A 17,227-nucleotide genomic window follows, 5' to 3' on the forward strand; every position below is an offset into this window, starting at 1 on the left:
TTTTAGGATTCCAGAGCCAAAATAACAAAACGGAACCCTTATAGTTTTGCCATGTCTGTCTGTCTGTCTGTCCGTCCGCGGCTTTGCTCAGGGACTATCAATGCTAGAAAGCTGTAATTTGCACGGATATATAAATGTAAACTATGTAGACAAAATAGTACAATATTTTTTTTTATTTTTTTTTTAGGAATTCCATAGACGTAAAGTGGGGGTGATTTTTTTCTCATCCAACCCATATTAGTGTGGGTATCGTTGGATTAGTCTTTAAAACCATTAAGGCTTGCTAAAACGATTTTTCGATTCAGTGATTTGTTTGCGAAATATTCAACTTTAAAGTGCAATTTTCATTAAAATCGAGCGTCCCGCCCCTCTAAAATCAAACCGGTGGGTGGAACAATTTGAAAAAATCAGGATTAGGTAGTAAGTATATCAAACTTTCAAGGAATACTATAACGGCTAAGTTTGCTTGAGAATTATTAGTAGTTGGAGTAAATAGCAGCTAAGTTATAAAATGTATCTAAACTTGGAAGATTCCGTATAAAATACGAAATCCTTAGAAAATATCACTTAATTTTTTCCTAATAGCTACGGGAACCCTATTTTGGGCGTGTCCATCACGCTCTTGGCCGGTTTTGTACACTCCGTTACGTACAGTCGAGTTCATAACTTGTGAGCAAAAATTTGATCAAAATATCTGAAACACGCTTCTACGCCGTTAATAATATAGCCCCGTCGAGTTTGGACTCATTTGATTTGTTTTCAAGATTACTCTTTACCTGAGGCCGTATGTCTAACACGCTGTAATCGCGATCGCATTCAGCATCTCTTTCTACCTCGTCTTGCACCGTATGACAGAAAGAGAGGTGAAAATAATTGTGATTTCAAGTGAGTTAGACAATAAGGCCTCGATGGGGTTGGCAACTGCAAAATGAACTTCTGGAGCCCATAAAAACAACATTACCACCAGTTCCTGAGGATTTACTTAAACCAATATTTTGTTATTGTAAGAATGGATGCGGTGTACGCTGTCGGTGCAGAAAATCGGGATTACTCACTTTAGCTTGAGACCAATGTAATGGAAAAGCTTGCTTTAATGCTGTTTCACCACAAAGTAACTCTGAGGAAGAGAGTGCATTTGACTCCGAAATTCCTGAAAGTCTTGAAACAACAATTAAAGACAACGAAGATAATGACAGTGTAGCGGGCATTTGAACATGCCCGGCGGATGAGGACGATGATGAAAAAAAGGAAGAAGATAATTAATAGAAACTGTCCTGCCCACGTCCATCATGATCCATCCAGGTAAAGAGTACCCGTAAAAAGAAATCAAATAAGCCCAAACTCGACGGGGCTATGTCGTCTTGTTACCAAGATCCTGTGGTCACTTTCCGGCTCCATCATCAGGATCCTGGACTTCATGATTAGTAGGCAGTCGGCTATTAAGTTTTTAAATTAAGTTAGGTTAGGTTTTTAAGCTATGGTCGACGATAATCGCTTACCGTCAGGGGATCGTTTGCTCGTTTGCCCCCTATTCCGTAAAAACAAGTATAGTTTCTAGTAAGTTTTATTTTTGCTTATTTTTCAAGTATGTGTAAATACTTGTTATTTAGCAGGCCGCTGGGCTATTGTGATGAGCTAAGACAAGAATATCTGATTTTGTCAGCCCACATAAAGACTATTAAAATACTCCCAAATCTGAAAAAGTCTAATTCAAGAAATAAACATTTCTTATTTTTAGCTTTCTCTCCCTAACTGAGTGGCGATATAATGTGAAATCTTCGTGACAGTCTGTTTTTGACAGCTAAATAACCTAAACAACTGGCAGGGGCAGGCAAAGAAAAACAATCCACTAGAGGCCATTTTCTTGAAGTTGAAATCTCACACTCATCACACCTAAGGAGGAGTTCTTCTAGTACTGTTTCGTCCGGTCGATTTGGTCTCTATTGATATTTATGTTACCAACTATTGTTATGAAATTGAAAGGAAGGTATTTCATTGGATATTATGACACAATTTTACCCGTAATATCAGTAAGTATTACATGTTATACCTGTTCAAATACGGATGGTAAAACGACATAGCTTTCATCGATTCGGATAAAGTTTCCAAGTTGTCGTATTATTTCGTAGTAATTTACCATCATCATCATCATCGGCCTATCTTAGTCCACTGCTGGACTTTTGTTCTGAACAGCAGTGGATTTGTGCTGTCATTGAAAAAAACGGCTTAGACTCTCAAACGTACACCTATATAAGTATGTGCATGGATGTAGGAGGTGGTTAGACCACTGCATTGTTATTAAAAGTGCGTGGAACACAATACGAAACATATCCATTATGTACGATGTGTATTTGGTCTGACCATTTCCCCATGATAGTGGAATGTGATATTACGATGTTAAGATGTGTCATACCTGTTACAAATAATTATATGTCTAAAGGAATTGTATGGGGTGAACGAAAGTCAGAACAACAAGATAAATATGGGGAGCTTTGTAATAACCAGGCTGAGAAATATCGATTTCCCAGAGGCTTTGAGGGATTGCTGTGAAAATATGTGCTCTAACGACCATTGTAAAATAATTGATAACATGTACCGTGACATTATTACCGCACTTACAGCTTATTATTTGATCGGTTTTTATTATTCTGTTGTCATGCAGTATAGGTACTGTACTCGTATTATCATTCTTAGTTTGAATTTTGTATGTATTAACGTTGCAAAGATAATTAGGGGTCCCATACACAAACTGTATTGTTTACAGCTGCATTGTAATACTCAAACATTTGCCTAGACCCCAGTCAGTTTGATTTTTGGAAAGGTATGAAACCTTTTGTAAACTCTATAGTCTTATTTGCATTTGGCCACTTTTTTAGGTATTCGTAGTCAATTAGGAGCCCTTATAGTTTCGCCATGTCTGTCCGTCTGTACGTCCGCGGGTAAGCTCAGAGACCGTTAGTATTAGAAAGCTGTAATTTTACATGACTGTACCTACATATCAGTCACGCCGACAAAGTGATGAAATTGAACAAAACTGAAAAAAAAATTTTAGGGTACTTCCCATAGACGTAAAGTGGGAGTGATTTTTTTTCTCGGGTAACCCTATAGTATAGTGTGGAGTATCGATGGTCTTTAAAAACCATGGGCGGTTGCCAAGAGGATTTTTCGATTCAGTAATTAATTCATTATTTAGTATTTATCCCGATATTCCCACGGAGGAGGATAAAATCTTAATAACAACCGCTGAGTTTTTGAGTCATGAAATTGGTATGTAGATAGCTGCACGTCTGAAATAACACATAGGCTACTTTTTATCCCGATATTTTCCGCGGGGATAGGGTTAAAAATCTTGAAATTTCAACCACTGGGTTTAGAGTTGAAATTTTGGACAGTTGTTCTTAACACAACCTCAATAAGGACCACGGTATACATTTCGGGATTTCCCAGGGGAATTTTATATAATCCCGGAATTTAATCTGTACCAGATCGAATAGTTTACGCATGCGAAGCCGCGGGTAAACTCTAGAATATCTACTTTGTAAGTCACCGCTTGCTGAAATAAAGGACATAATACTCATAAATCTCAGGAACATTATCTCTACTTCCTTCAATTGCTTCTCGGGTGCGTCGTCGGCAAACCATTGTACGTGCCAATCCGCTTACACCTGGCATTGTCTGTAATCGTAGGCGTATTAACGGATTAAATATAATGCTTGAAATAGGGTAACTGAGGCCTTCCTAGAGGAAAGAAAGGTAAAGGTAGAAGCAGACAAAAGATAATATCATTATTATGTATATAGTTCAATTGTGCCTGAACAATATGGTCGCACAGGGGTACGCCCGGGTCTATATTAATTCACATAAATTAATTGTCCTAATTGAAATTGACATAACGTTATTTCGCATAATTATTAATTCGCATAACATTAAATTGCCCGAAATAAATGAATGTATTATTTATTATTATTATAATTTAATACGCATAATGTAAATGCGCATAATATGGATTAGCATAACGGTAAGTTGGCATACATTTAATAAGCATAACATTACTTTGCATAAGGATAAAAGAGTATAAACAAAATGATTATTTTAATGAAATTGTAAAGTATAAAGTGTTACATTAAGTGAAAAATTATTGATAAAAGTAAAATGATTATTGTTTTATTTACTCAATTCAATTAGATCTGAGAACTGTGTGAAAATATCTATTATTGGGTTGTTATAAAAAAATACCTAACATCGAAGGCTAAGGCGGCGCCTTAGCCTTCTGAACCTAACCTAACCGAGTCGGTTTTGCCCTGAACAAGCTAATTCACTCGCTTGATAAAATTATCCGTATTCATTTTATAACAGGTTAAGTTATAGTTAATAATGATAATGCATATTTCAATTATGCGGATTCATTATGATGCTGAATAAGTGTTATGCTTCTTCGTAATTATGCAAGTTCGCCGTTATGCACAATTATGTTATGCCAATAACAATTACAGTTATGGGAAATAATGGGCACCTACTAATATTATAAATGTGAAAGTTAGTGAAGATATTTGGATGTTTGTTACTCAATCACGTCTAAACCGCTGAATCAATTTAGATGAAATTCGGTTTACAGATAGTGAATACAACGCGGACGGAGTCATGGGCAACAGCTAGTTGCTTATAGTTTTTTGATACGAACTCTCGCAAAGTAAGTTGTTGATACAATAAATTATATAAAATTAAAAAGGGCAAATTATTTCACAGACAACTATTTGCTGCTTCGTTGTTTCTACAACTCCGCTTATCGTTATAAATTATACGGATGCGGTTACAGATTCGAGAGCAAAGTTAGGAGTAGGTATTGAACATTGGGCGACAGAAGGGATGTTATTATAGTCTTTACTAATGTATCATACTGTCGGCCGTGTGAGTTATATTAACCTTGGGACCTTTGAGACGCGGGTTTGCTCGCATTAACCATCAGCCACATGACATTTTGACTTTGTACACTCCTCACAGTTTGTGCAATAAATATTTCTAATTCTATTTATATAGCTCTGGCGTTTGAATTGAAGTTCCTGAATATCGCAACTTTGTTCCGCTTCATATTTCGGTGGGTCCTACGTACAAGGGCTTAAGTGTAAAACCCTTACTTTACAGGAAGGGCTTTCAAAGTTAAAAACTGTCGTAACTCAGAGTGTATCCGAGACTTCTAAAATTTGGCACACTAGCTAATTAGTACTCTGTCCTTCAACCACAACGAATAAATTTTTATAAAATATTTTTTCATTCTAAATTATTGTACATACGCCCATATGCGTTAAAATTCCATCTAGTTCGGCCATTTTACGTCAATGAAAACTCGAAAAATAATTAAATAACAGTGTTTTTTTAATCCACTATACAAATATATATACTTATTTTATAGATACCTACTAGCTTTTGCCCGCGGCTTCGCTCGCGTTAAATTTGGAGTAACATACATTTACTTTCTGCGATCCTTTTTTCGTGTTTTGATTAATTTTTCGGAGGATTATATGGAAATACAAATACAGACAGATGGTGCAAATTTTGTAATACTAAAATCGACCTACATACGTAATTAATTATGATTCTTACCAACTTTGAAACCCTGTTTCGCTGTTTCAGTGTTGGAATTTTAGAAAACGTTAAAGTACGTACTACGCGTTTCTTTTGCCCGCGACTTCATACACGATATAGGATTATATCCCGAGAAATTGTAAAGTTCCCGCGGGACATGAATTACTGTTATGATCTATTTTAATATTCTTAATTGTCGATTAGAGACACATTGTAGCTTTCTATTATTGAAATAATTTTGAAAATGTGCCTCAAAATTGAAACTTATTTTTATTCTGCGGAAAGTTTGCAATTTTTCTTAAAGTAAATAGTCTAATGTCAATCAGGGATAGTGTATCTTTCTATTGATAAAAGAATTATTTAAATCAGCTCAATAGTTTCAGAGATGACCCCCAACAAACGAAGAAAAAAACAAAGTTGAGATATTTCCTATTCTTTCTATTTCTCTAATCTTTGCCCTAGTGCACCTCTGCATTACTTTAGGTCCATCTATGCCAAATTTCACACCGTAGCATGCTGAACGGTTGTGTTGCTCTGAAGATGAGCTCTGGTTGAGTTCGAAACTCGTCAGTGTAAAGTGGTGGTGGTGATAGATGGATTTGTGTGATTTGTGTATTCTTACAGTGTGGAGGTGGAGGAACTGCATGAACACACATTGCATGGCACAAAAGTAGCTATCATAAAGGTCGCGGGTGGGCAAAGTAATTGTGTCAGCTCGTTTAACGTACAAGTAAAATTTCGTATCTATGCTATCAACCTTGAGGAGTTCAGTCATCAGCAGCCAACCCTGGCTGCAGCATCAGGCGGTGTATATCATATAAACGCATTGTCATTGAAATTTAACAATCATGTAAAAGTCTTTTGCGTGTGCCATCAACTTTTGAGGAGTCCCTTCTACGGAGACGATGCTCACCAGAATGAGTAGGATGTCACTGCTAAATAATTGTTACCAGATTTACATCAGTTTGCCAAATCTCCAATTCCCAGTTTTATTGGTTTAGCGTATGCGTTTTCTGATTCAGTTGGTAAGTATATAAAATCCTCTTTATTCGTTTTATCCCGTGGGATATTCGGAAAATCTTTGAAACAGTTTTTAACTACCTGCATGCCAAATTTGAAGTTTCTAATAACGACAGTTACGCAAATAGAGCCATTTTGAGGTGAAAATATAAATCCGATTTTATTCCCTATCCCGTGGGAATTTTGATAAATCCTGAAAATAGTTTTTTGCTGTTAGTATTACCTACTTGTTTACCCAATTCAAAGTGTCTAATAATTATAGTTACGGTAAAAGGGTCAATAATTGAAAGAGAAAATACAAATCCCATTTATTCACTATCCCGTGGGAATTTCGGAAAAATCCTTTCTTAGTGCGCGTCTACACCTATTAAGGAACATATATTCCAAATTTCAAGTTTTTAGACCCAGTGGTTTGGGCTGTGCGTTGATCTATAAGTCAGTCAGACAGTTTCTCTTTTTTAATAATATAGATAACGCACAAAACTCAAAATATCATTTTGGCCCTTATACATAGGCCCCATCGAATTTTCCTAATACGAACTGCAACGAGAACCTATGAATTAATTCGCTCCCGTCATCTGTTTTTCCAGATAGATATAACCTAGTGAGATACACCTTTTATCAGGCACTTTTTAACCCACGAAAAAAAACGAGGAGGTTCTCCAGTCGACGTACCTATACATGTATGACCACGCATAACTTTTTACAGAGTAGTCCAATTTTGATAATTATTTTTTATTGGAAAGCGTATACCCCGAGGGTAGTCCCATATAAATTTGGGAAAAAAATCCTTCCCTAAGGGTAGAAAAACTGATTGTATGTTTAACTTTTTACAGTAATCCGATTTTGACAATTTTTTTTATTGAATAGGCCCTCTAGGGTATACTTTAAAGTTGGTATTTTATAAATTTGGAGAAAAATACCCCAAGGGTGAGAAAAAAGTGCAAAATAAAAACTTTTTAACAAAAAAATTGCCTTTCAATTTATAGCAAAACAAGGTATTCGTCCAAACTAGATTATGCGATATAGTTTCATACAAGCCAGGTAGTAGGATGCGAGTTTCGGCTATATGATAATTATACGAAACGGACTATACACGAGATTATGCCAAAAAAAGGAAAAACATTACGAATATTGGGATAAAAGTAGCCTTTTTGTTTGTTATTTCAGATGTCCAGTTGCAGCATATACTAACAGTTGTTTAGGAGTAAACTTCGACTCGCACTTGGCTAATATTTTGGAAGTAGTCCCAATTTTTTTTTAATTCCGTATTTTCAATCTGACAGACAAAGTAGGGATAATTACTGTTGTGGACTGATTAAACAACAATTAATTGTACAACACGTGCTTTACATTCAATGCAGTAGAATAAGTTCATCATTTATAAAATCACTGCTCAATTAAATACAAATATTTCATTTGCATGAATTCGTGTTCAATTTGCAGTTTAAATTTATCATATTCAGCACATGTTTATTGTAAAATGTGCTGAGTTATATAAATAAAATTAATTTAATTATTCAATTAAGCTAATAAACGAGGTTGGTTCAAAAATACAATAATTATATTTCAATAATACTTCAAATTTAAACTTTAAAGAAGAGTAAATAAAGTGTTAATTCATATCAAAGTTGTTTTAGGACAGTCAGCGTGGTATGCAGACAGTCGATGTCATGCATTTCATCCGTATTAAAAAAGGACGGAAATAAGGTTGGATCAGACAACTGCCTATGCCCTCTCAAGCTGAGGATTTTAGATTCAAACCCAGAGATCTCTGAGTTTTGCGAAACAGAAGTTTGAAAAAATCTTTCGATGGTCCCTATTAACAGGGATCTGTAATTTAATTTTTAGGGTCCCATAGCCGAAATGGCAAAACAGGGATGGTCGCTGTTTCTTGCCGGGTTCTTCTCTAAAAAAAGTTTTCCCAAATATTTTTTGGCATTCGTAAGAGTTTGTTTTAGTCTTAATTTAAAGATTATTATGGGCATAAGCCGTGGTGGCCTAGTGGTTTGACCCATCGCCTTTCAAGCAGAGGGTCGTGGGTTCAAACCCCGGCTCGCACCTCTGAGTTTTTCGAAATTCATGTGCGGAGTTACATTTGAAATTTACCACGAGCTTTGCGGTGAAGGAAAACATCGTGAGGAAACCTGCACAAACCTGCGAAGCAATTCAATGGTGTGTGTGAAGTTCCCAATCCGCACTGGGCCCGCGTGGGAACTATGGCCCAAGCCCTCTCATTCTGAGGGGAGGCCTGTGCCCTGCAGTGGGACGTATATAGGCTGGGATGATGATGATGATGATGATTAGGTGGCCGTTGGGGTTGAAAAGTTCTCGAATGGAAACGTGGTAGGCTTTCTACCAACAAGATGGACGGATGACCTGGTTAAAGCCGCGGGTTCTTGGTGGATGCAGGTCGCTGCCAACTGAAGCAACTGGAACTCTATGAGGGAGGCCTATGTCCAAAAGTAGACGTCTTACGACGGCTGATACGATGATGATGATGATGATTTACTTTATCACAGTAGCGTATTTATATAGTCATTGATTTATCAAACGGTCGGCGACGACAAAAGCAAAAGTTCGTCGAATCAGAGTTATATCATATTTGTATTACAAATGATAAGATACACATAATCATAAATCTTTGATAATCTGAGGGTCATGGATCCAGCCGTTTAGATTGCAGATACAATAAACATCGGCCAAGAGCGTGTCAGACACGCCTGAAATAGGGTTCCGTAGCCACTACGAAAAAATTAAGTAATATTTTACCAAGGAATTTTATACGGAATCTTCCAAGTTTAGGCATATTTTATACCTTAGGCTGCTAATTACTCTTAAACTACTAATAATTCTCAAGCAAAGTTAGCCGTTATAGTTTTCCTTGAAAGTTTGATATACTTACTACCATCCTGAATTTTTTCAAATTTTTCCACTCACCGGTTTAGATTTAAGAGGGGGGGAAGCTGGATTTTAATGAAAATATAATGAAAATATGCTTTTTAAAGTTGAATATTTCCCAAACATATCACTGAATTGAAAAATAGTCTTAGCGTTTTAAAAGACCTATTCAATGAGACTCCACACTATAGGGTTGGATGAGAAAAATAAATCACCCCCACTGTACGACTATGGGAGGAACCATATTTTTTTTTTATTATAACATGTTGTCGGCATAGTTTCCGTATTAAATATCCGTGCAAATTTACAGCTTTCTAGCATTGATAGTCCCTGAGCAAAGCCGCGGACGGACGGACAGACAGACAGACAGACAGACATGGCGAAACTATAAGGGTTCCGTTTTTGCCATTTTGGCTCCGGAACCCTAAACATAGACATTCTATACATACCTACGCTCGAAAAACATAATCTTCCTTCATTTTAGAAATATTACACTTCGTTACCTAATTCAAACGTCCTCAGTCGTATGCTGAAATTCGGATTTTTATGACACAGTTTGTACATAATTATGTCGGCGGCCGATCGTAAAATCCGCCACATCACGAAATTCCTAGGCATATCGTGAAATGGCGTCATTTCATTTCATGACGTAAGAGGCGGCAAAGGATATAGGTTAAGGTGACAGTCTAGCAACCTGTCACTATCATACCGTTTTTGTCAAAATGAAAACCTAAAATTTCTAAAGTGGCTCCGAAGCCGTAACGTTTCATGTGCTCTGCTTACCGTATGTATTCGACTGGATGGCAAACGAGCAAGTGGGTCTCCTGATGGTAAGAGATCACCACCGCCCATAAACATCTGCAACACCAGGGGTATTGCAGACCCGTTGCCAACCTAGAGGCCTAAGATGGGATACCTCACGTGCCAGTAATTTCACCGGTTCTCTTTCTCTCCACGCCGAAACACAACAGTGCAAGCACTGCTGCTTCACGGCAGGATTAGCGAGCAAGATGGTGGTAGCAAGATGGTAACTCACGCGTGAAGCACAACTTGTTAACATGTATTATATAATGGTCAATTACTGTGCAAAGTGAACCAATATTTACAGAGCTGATGAAACCGTGATTGGCGCAAAGCTCGGCAACATTTACGTGACCTACGAAAATGAGATTTATTTTACGTACACAATATACTACATATTACTAATCCTACTTTTATTAAATGCGAAAGTTGCTGATTGTATGTGTCTGAGTTCATCCCATTTTCTTTCTAAAAATGGCTGAACGTATTTCGAACGGTATCTGCAATAATTTTAATTAAAAATTTAATTTGACTAATAATGCGCCTGCTAAATAAAGCGAAGTTTACTCAGTCGTCTTCTTCTTCTAATATATAAAATTCTCGGGTCAAAAATGTTTGTGACCAAACTCCTTCAAAACGGCTTGACCGATTTTTGCATTTTTTTGTATATATTTGGTAGGTCTTGGAATAGGATGCAAACTATTTTCATACACTTTTACGCTGATGGAGTCGCAGGCAACAGTAAGTAGGTAATATATATTTTTTTATCTTGAATTTCATTCCATTGGCGAATTGTTAATAAAACAAAAAAATATATTAGAAATATCACCTAATCAATACAAATAGATTGAATATAAACTAGATTAACATACAGTACAACTAGAATGTTAATATTGCTCGGGACTCGTCGGGTTTCCATGTTTCCTAAGATTCGAGTGAGAAAAAAAAGATCTTTTGTTACAAGTTCTAAACCGAATCAGCATTGTATTTTTCTGTGTATCGATCGTGTAAATTAATCTCGCTCTCTCTCTTAATGGTTCTCGCGAGCGAAGACGCATATAACCGCTAGTTCGTAAATATTTCATACCCAATATTATTTACGCCTCGTATAAATTTTGTTTGTCACGTAGTCCTGCGAAAATGACGTGATACAAACACCCCCGAACATATGAATTCGCATGCCCTAGTTTGATTGAGAACGAGGAATTCGTCTTTATAAAAAGCTGTTGCTACGACGACTTTGTACATTTTACCCGACTGCCGCTAAGAGGATTATGTATCTCGAGCGTATCTATTCTATATAAATTTTGACGACCGGATAGCCAAGTCACAATATACGTAACCTAGAAATATTTAAAAGCAAACTAAGAAATAATATGGTAAAATTGAGATATACTTGAAAACACACCCACACAACACAACGCAATAATGACAAGTAACATCAAAGAAAAATATACAAAAAAAGAACTTTACAAAAAATACAACAAAAAGTACAAAACTCCAAGGAGTTTGCTACACTGACTACGAAGCTTGAGGACCCGGGTTCGATTCCCGGCCGAGTATTAGTACCTATAGAAATCATGAAATATTTATTAGTAGCAAAATAACATGATATAGTAACGATAGAGCTATATTTCCAAAAATTGAATTGAAATAATACATTACATTATTATGGCATTTAAGCGACTCAAAAAACTGTTTACGGTTTTGTGCTAGCGCTGCACTCTGACGGGAGAAAGTTTTAATAATATTTCCTATTAAACCACATACGAGGGTGAAACCTTTTCATAATCAATTTTACTAAGATTAAGTAGGTACTTTTTGTTTTGAGTTCTGTGTAAAAGAATCCGTGCGCAGGTTTGCCACCCTGTGGCAGGGGATCCGGTGGTACGGTTTGGAGGACATGTCAGTCCCTCTTGGCACGAGTCATTACTCATTTAAATCGTATGGCTGTTGTGGTGTTTTTATAGTTAAGGCCTTTGGGAACTGACATGTTCATTATCGTTTGATCAAAGTCCCATAATAAATAAAGATTAAAAATAAGTAGGTACTTTGGAAAATGTATGGGATGTCAACATGACATTAATAACAGAAAGGTTTCACCCTGGTACGTGATTGAGTTTCCTCGATTGCACGTAACTGCAATAAAGACTTATTACATAAGTTTTTTTAAAAAAAACATTTTCAATACAAGCTTTTTTGCTGACTGCATTTTTTGTTAACTGTTCAATCTTGCATTGTCAGCCAAGTTACATTTCCGTACCAAATTTCAAGTCGATGCCATTAACCGTTGAGGAGTTCTGTTCTGCGCAGACAATCCTGGCCACCATGATTTCACTACCAGATTATTGTATTGCCACGCGATTTACCTACATAAGTATTCCAAATTTCAAATCAACCGGACCCCTGAAAGTGGGTCAAGTTTAGCTTCCAAAATTTGACCCAAACAAATAAATAAACAGGGCAAAATAAAGAAAAAAAAAACTAAAGATGATTAACTTTTCTTTCATTCCTAAATGAAATGAAATTAACTACAATGATGTTGTTGTTAAAACTGATGACTAATAAAAGCAAAAACTAGCAATGTGTTAATTCTTGTTCAAGAATGTTTACTGCTTTTGTTTGAAGTCGGGGCGAACTGAAATATCATACAAATATTTAGACAGTGCATACGTTTGGTCGTCTTTCTCATTCGCACCTGTACTTATAATGTAGGTATCACGAGTTTTGGAAATAATTTTCATATCGAAAATACAAACTGAGACATGGATGCACAGAAAAACCAGAAAAAGAGACCAGCGCTGGGAATCGAACCCAGGTCCTCAGCAATCCGTGCTGCGTGCTATAACCCCTACACCACCGCTGGACAAGAATTTAGACACGAATTTTTCCTATGCATTCATATCTCAGGTTGCTTATTTCTACTACGCTACTTATGCAGCAGCACTAGCGACATCTATGTTTCGCTCTCATCGAGAGACGTCAACATTCTTTCGGAACCAACCGCTCACCCAGACAAGAGATGTCGCTACTAAGCAATCAAATCATGATTGATAGATGTCGCTAGTGCTGCTGCATAAGTAGCGTAGTAGAAATAAGCAACCTGAGATATGAATGCATAGGAAAAATTCGTGTCTAAATTCCTGTCCAGCGGTGGTGTAGGGGTTATAGCACGCAGCACGGATTGCTGAGGACCTGGGTTCGATTCCCAGCGCTGGTCTCTTTTTCTGGTTTTTCTGTGCATCCATGTCTCAGTTTGTATTTTCGATATGGTTTCACGGGATACCCGTAAAAGTAACAAATTTGGAGTTGAAATAAAAAATACAAAAAGACTCCAAATAACCAATCATGAATAATTTTCATATATAAGTAGTTGTTGCCGTAATACGGACGCACGCATAAACTAACTTCAAAAAGTGAATCTCATGTGTTAAAAATGCAGTTGTATTACTTAGCACGTAACTAATTAAATACTTAACATTGTTATATCTCCTTAAAAAAAATGTATCTCGTTTAGTTTCTTGCCGAGTTCTACTCAAAATAGGGTTTTCCGAAACAGTGGTCGATTTTTTTGACAATCAATATTCACAAGCGTTGCAATGCACACACAAACACGCACGACGCCTGTTGTCCCAGATGGGGTAAGCAGAGCACACGAAACGTTACCGCTTCGGAGCCACTTTTAGCAATTTTAGGTTTTAATAAGTTTGACAAAACCGGTACCATAGTGACAGGTTGCTAGCCTGTCGCCAACGGTATACCTTAACCTATATCCTCAGTCGCCTCTTACGACATCCACGGAAGAAATGAAGACAAGAAGAAAAAGAAGAATTTTCATATTTATTTTTGGAGAAGTGTAATTGACTTTGACACATTCCAAATATTTATGCACATACATAAATGATACATGTCCTATTAGCCTAAGTTGTCTAGAATAAAGCCAATATCAAACCGAAATGTTATCTCCATGACACCGACACCTACATCATTTAGTACTCTAGACAGATAAAGGGTCTATTTATAAACTAGCTTAGTTATTCTTCAAATCCTTTGGCTATCTCGCGGGAACGGTGCATGTCGAGGGGCAAACTGTATGTTATTTATATGCAAATATACTTGTATGGTATATTCTGTGGTAATGTAATATTCGCTTGTATATTCTGTGATAATATTCGCTCCGGTGTTTTATCGTGGATGTTTCAGACAGCCAATAACCCCCTAACCAACAAAAGTTGAAAACGCCCGACTTTGTCACTTCAAAGTTCAATTTATCATAAACGGAAGAACCGATTTTGATGAACAATGTCTAAGAACCGTCGCTAGAAAACCTGATTTCAAATAAAAAAAACCGCATTCAAATCGGTCCACCCTTTTAAGAGCTACGGAGCCATAGACAGACATTTTGCGTCGGGGGTTAAAAACCAGAGGGGTTCGAAAGTCGGAGTTCGTGTCGTACCGTCCCTGTCACTCTCGTATAAAATAATATAAGTGGCAGCGAGACGGCAAGATACGAAGTTCGAATTTTGCACTTCGTAGGCTCAGAGCTAATCAACATGGAAAAATTAGGAAACTCCTGACATTAGCATTTCAAGCTCAAAAACGGCTCAACCGATCTTTATCAAACATAGCGAAGAACCAAAGCAAGAAAACTTGCTTTCACGTGCAAAAAACCGTCTAAGTGCGAGTCGGACTTGCGCACCGAGGGTTCCGTAAAAACCTGTAGGTAGTAACTTTAAAATTATTTAAATCGTATTATGATGTAGCTAAAAATTTACGGTTTTCGCAATTTTTCCTTTATCTGTGCTATAAGACGTTGCTTCGTACCAAATTTCAAGATTCTGAGTTCAAGGGAAGTACTCTGTAGGTTTTGATTCACTTGCGAGTTTCGAAAATTTGCGGAAATTTGCGGCATATACGGTTGTATCTTTTGATTGCGTTGGCTTAGAAGTTTGATTTTTTCACAGCTCTAAGGTACAGTAAACTTGAGTATTTGATATAAATTTTAACTTGATACCTCCACGCGTTCCTGAGAAAAAGGGTCTTGACAGACGGCAGGACGGACAACAAAGTGATCCTATAAGGGTTCCGTTTTTTTCTTTCGAGGTACGGAACCCTAAAAAACACGCCGAAATCGTTCCATCCGTTTGATTGTCACAGACATAGGCAACCCCCTCTTTTTTTACCCCCGACGCAAAAAGAAGAGTGTTATAAGTTTGACCGCTATGTGTGCCTGTGTGTCTGTCTGTGGCACCGTAGCTCTTAAACGGGTGAACCGGTTTGAATGCGGTTTCTTTATTTGAAAGCAGATTTTCTAGCGATGGTTTTTAGACATATTTGAGATATTGATCTTTGAAGTGACAATGTCGGGGGTTTTCCAGCTGTTTGTTGGTTTGGTTAGTGAGTGGGAGTTAATAGTATGACAAGCTGTGGTAGCCTAGTTGTTTCATCTATGACTTCTCAAGCCGGGGGTCGTGGTTTCAAGCCTGGGCTTGCACTTTTGATTTTTTAAGAAGCTAATATGCGAAATTACAATTTACCATGAGCTTTACAGTGAACGAAAACATTGTGAGGAAATCAACAAATAATGGTGAGTGTAAAGTTCCCAATTCACACTGGGTCGGCGTGGGAACTATGATGCAAGCCCTCTTATTCTGAGAGGAATCCTGTGCCCTGTAGCAATCTCCCTTGCTTAGCGATGGAAGACGAATGACGTCGTTATTTCTGATATTTTTTGTATTTTTGAATTGTTTTTTTCTTCATAACAAAATCCCACATACTCGTTAATGTAAAAATAATAAATATAGAAATAGCATACCAGATCAATTTCAGTTTCAATTCAACACAATAGAATCAATTAAATACCATCAAATGGACCTGACGTTTGCTTCAAAGGTTTAACCGTCAAATTACAATCCGTTTCCATGTATCAACTCTTTGATTCGTAATTTTAATTTGAAATTCGAAGAGCTCTGATGTTCTTTTTTATGTAATTAACTTTGGCAGACGGCTCAGTTCATTGATATGAACTGCCTGATTTAACTTTTTCCTCAAATGGAACAAAATATTTTTTTAATAATTTTTTTTTTCATGCATAATAACTGGTGCCGTGGTGGCCTAGTGGTTTGACCTATCGCCTCTCAAGCAGAGGGTCGTGGGTTCAAACCCCGGCTCGCACCTCTGAGTTTTCGAAGTCATGTGCGGAATTCATTGACACTTACATGAGCTTTGCGGTGAAGGAAAACATCGTGAGGAAACCTGCACAACCTGCGAAGCAATTCAATGGTGCGTGTGAAGTTCTCAATCCGCACTGGGCCCGCGTGGAGCTATGCCCAAGCCCTCTTGTTCTGAGAGGAGGCCCCAGCAGTGGGACGTATTATAGGCGGGGATGGATGGATGGATAATAACTTTCACAGTCATTGTTAATAGTTAATTATTATAAATATAACAACTTGAAAAGAGTACCTAACATTGACGTGGCACAGAAAAAGAGATATTTAAAAATCCACATATTTAACTTTCTTTTGCTAAATATGTGCGATTAATTAATTAATTTACTAATAAGTTCTTGACTCTGAAAAAAAACTCATAATAAATTAAGTACTTTTTACGCTGTGTTTTTGTTAATAATTAATTTATCTTAAGTCGTGATTACAGTAGAGTCCCTTTAGAGTTAACGGATATCAAAAATAACACGGTGTACACTTAAGAGGATTGTGTAGCTATAAATTTTCATACAAAAAAGCGATAACGTTTTTTCCCCTTAAATGTTGTCCAATTTTAATAATTTTTGTATATGTTGTAGATATAATAAAAAACTAAGGCCGTACGTTTTCATTTTAAAGAAATATTGTTTGAAAAAAAAGTTACAAGCATCTAAATATCTATATTTTTGGCTAGAAATTACCTCGGACGTTTTAATTTT

General features: G+C 36.9%; 1 protein-coding gene across 4 annotated transcripts in view; it reads left to right on the forward strand.

Moving 5' to 3' along the window:
- The window catches only part of LOC141433597 (neuropeptide FF receptor 2-like), a 143,585-nt gene that overhangs the window by 50,715 nt on the left and 75,643 nt on the right, over positions 1 to 17,227 (forward strand). The window lies entirely within an intron of this gene.

This window comes from Choristoneura fumiferana, chromosome 12, assembly GCF_025370935.1.
Source record: "Choristoneura fumiferana chromosome 12, NRCan_CFum_1, whole genome shotgun sequence".
NCBI lineage: Eukaryota > Metazoa > Arthropoda > Insecta > Lepidoptera > Tortricidae > Choristoneura > Choristoneura fumiferana.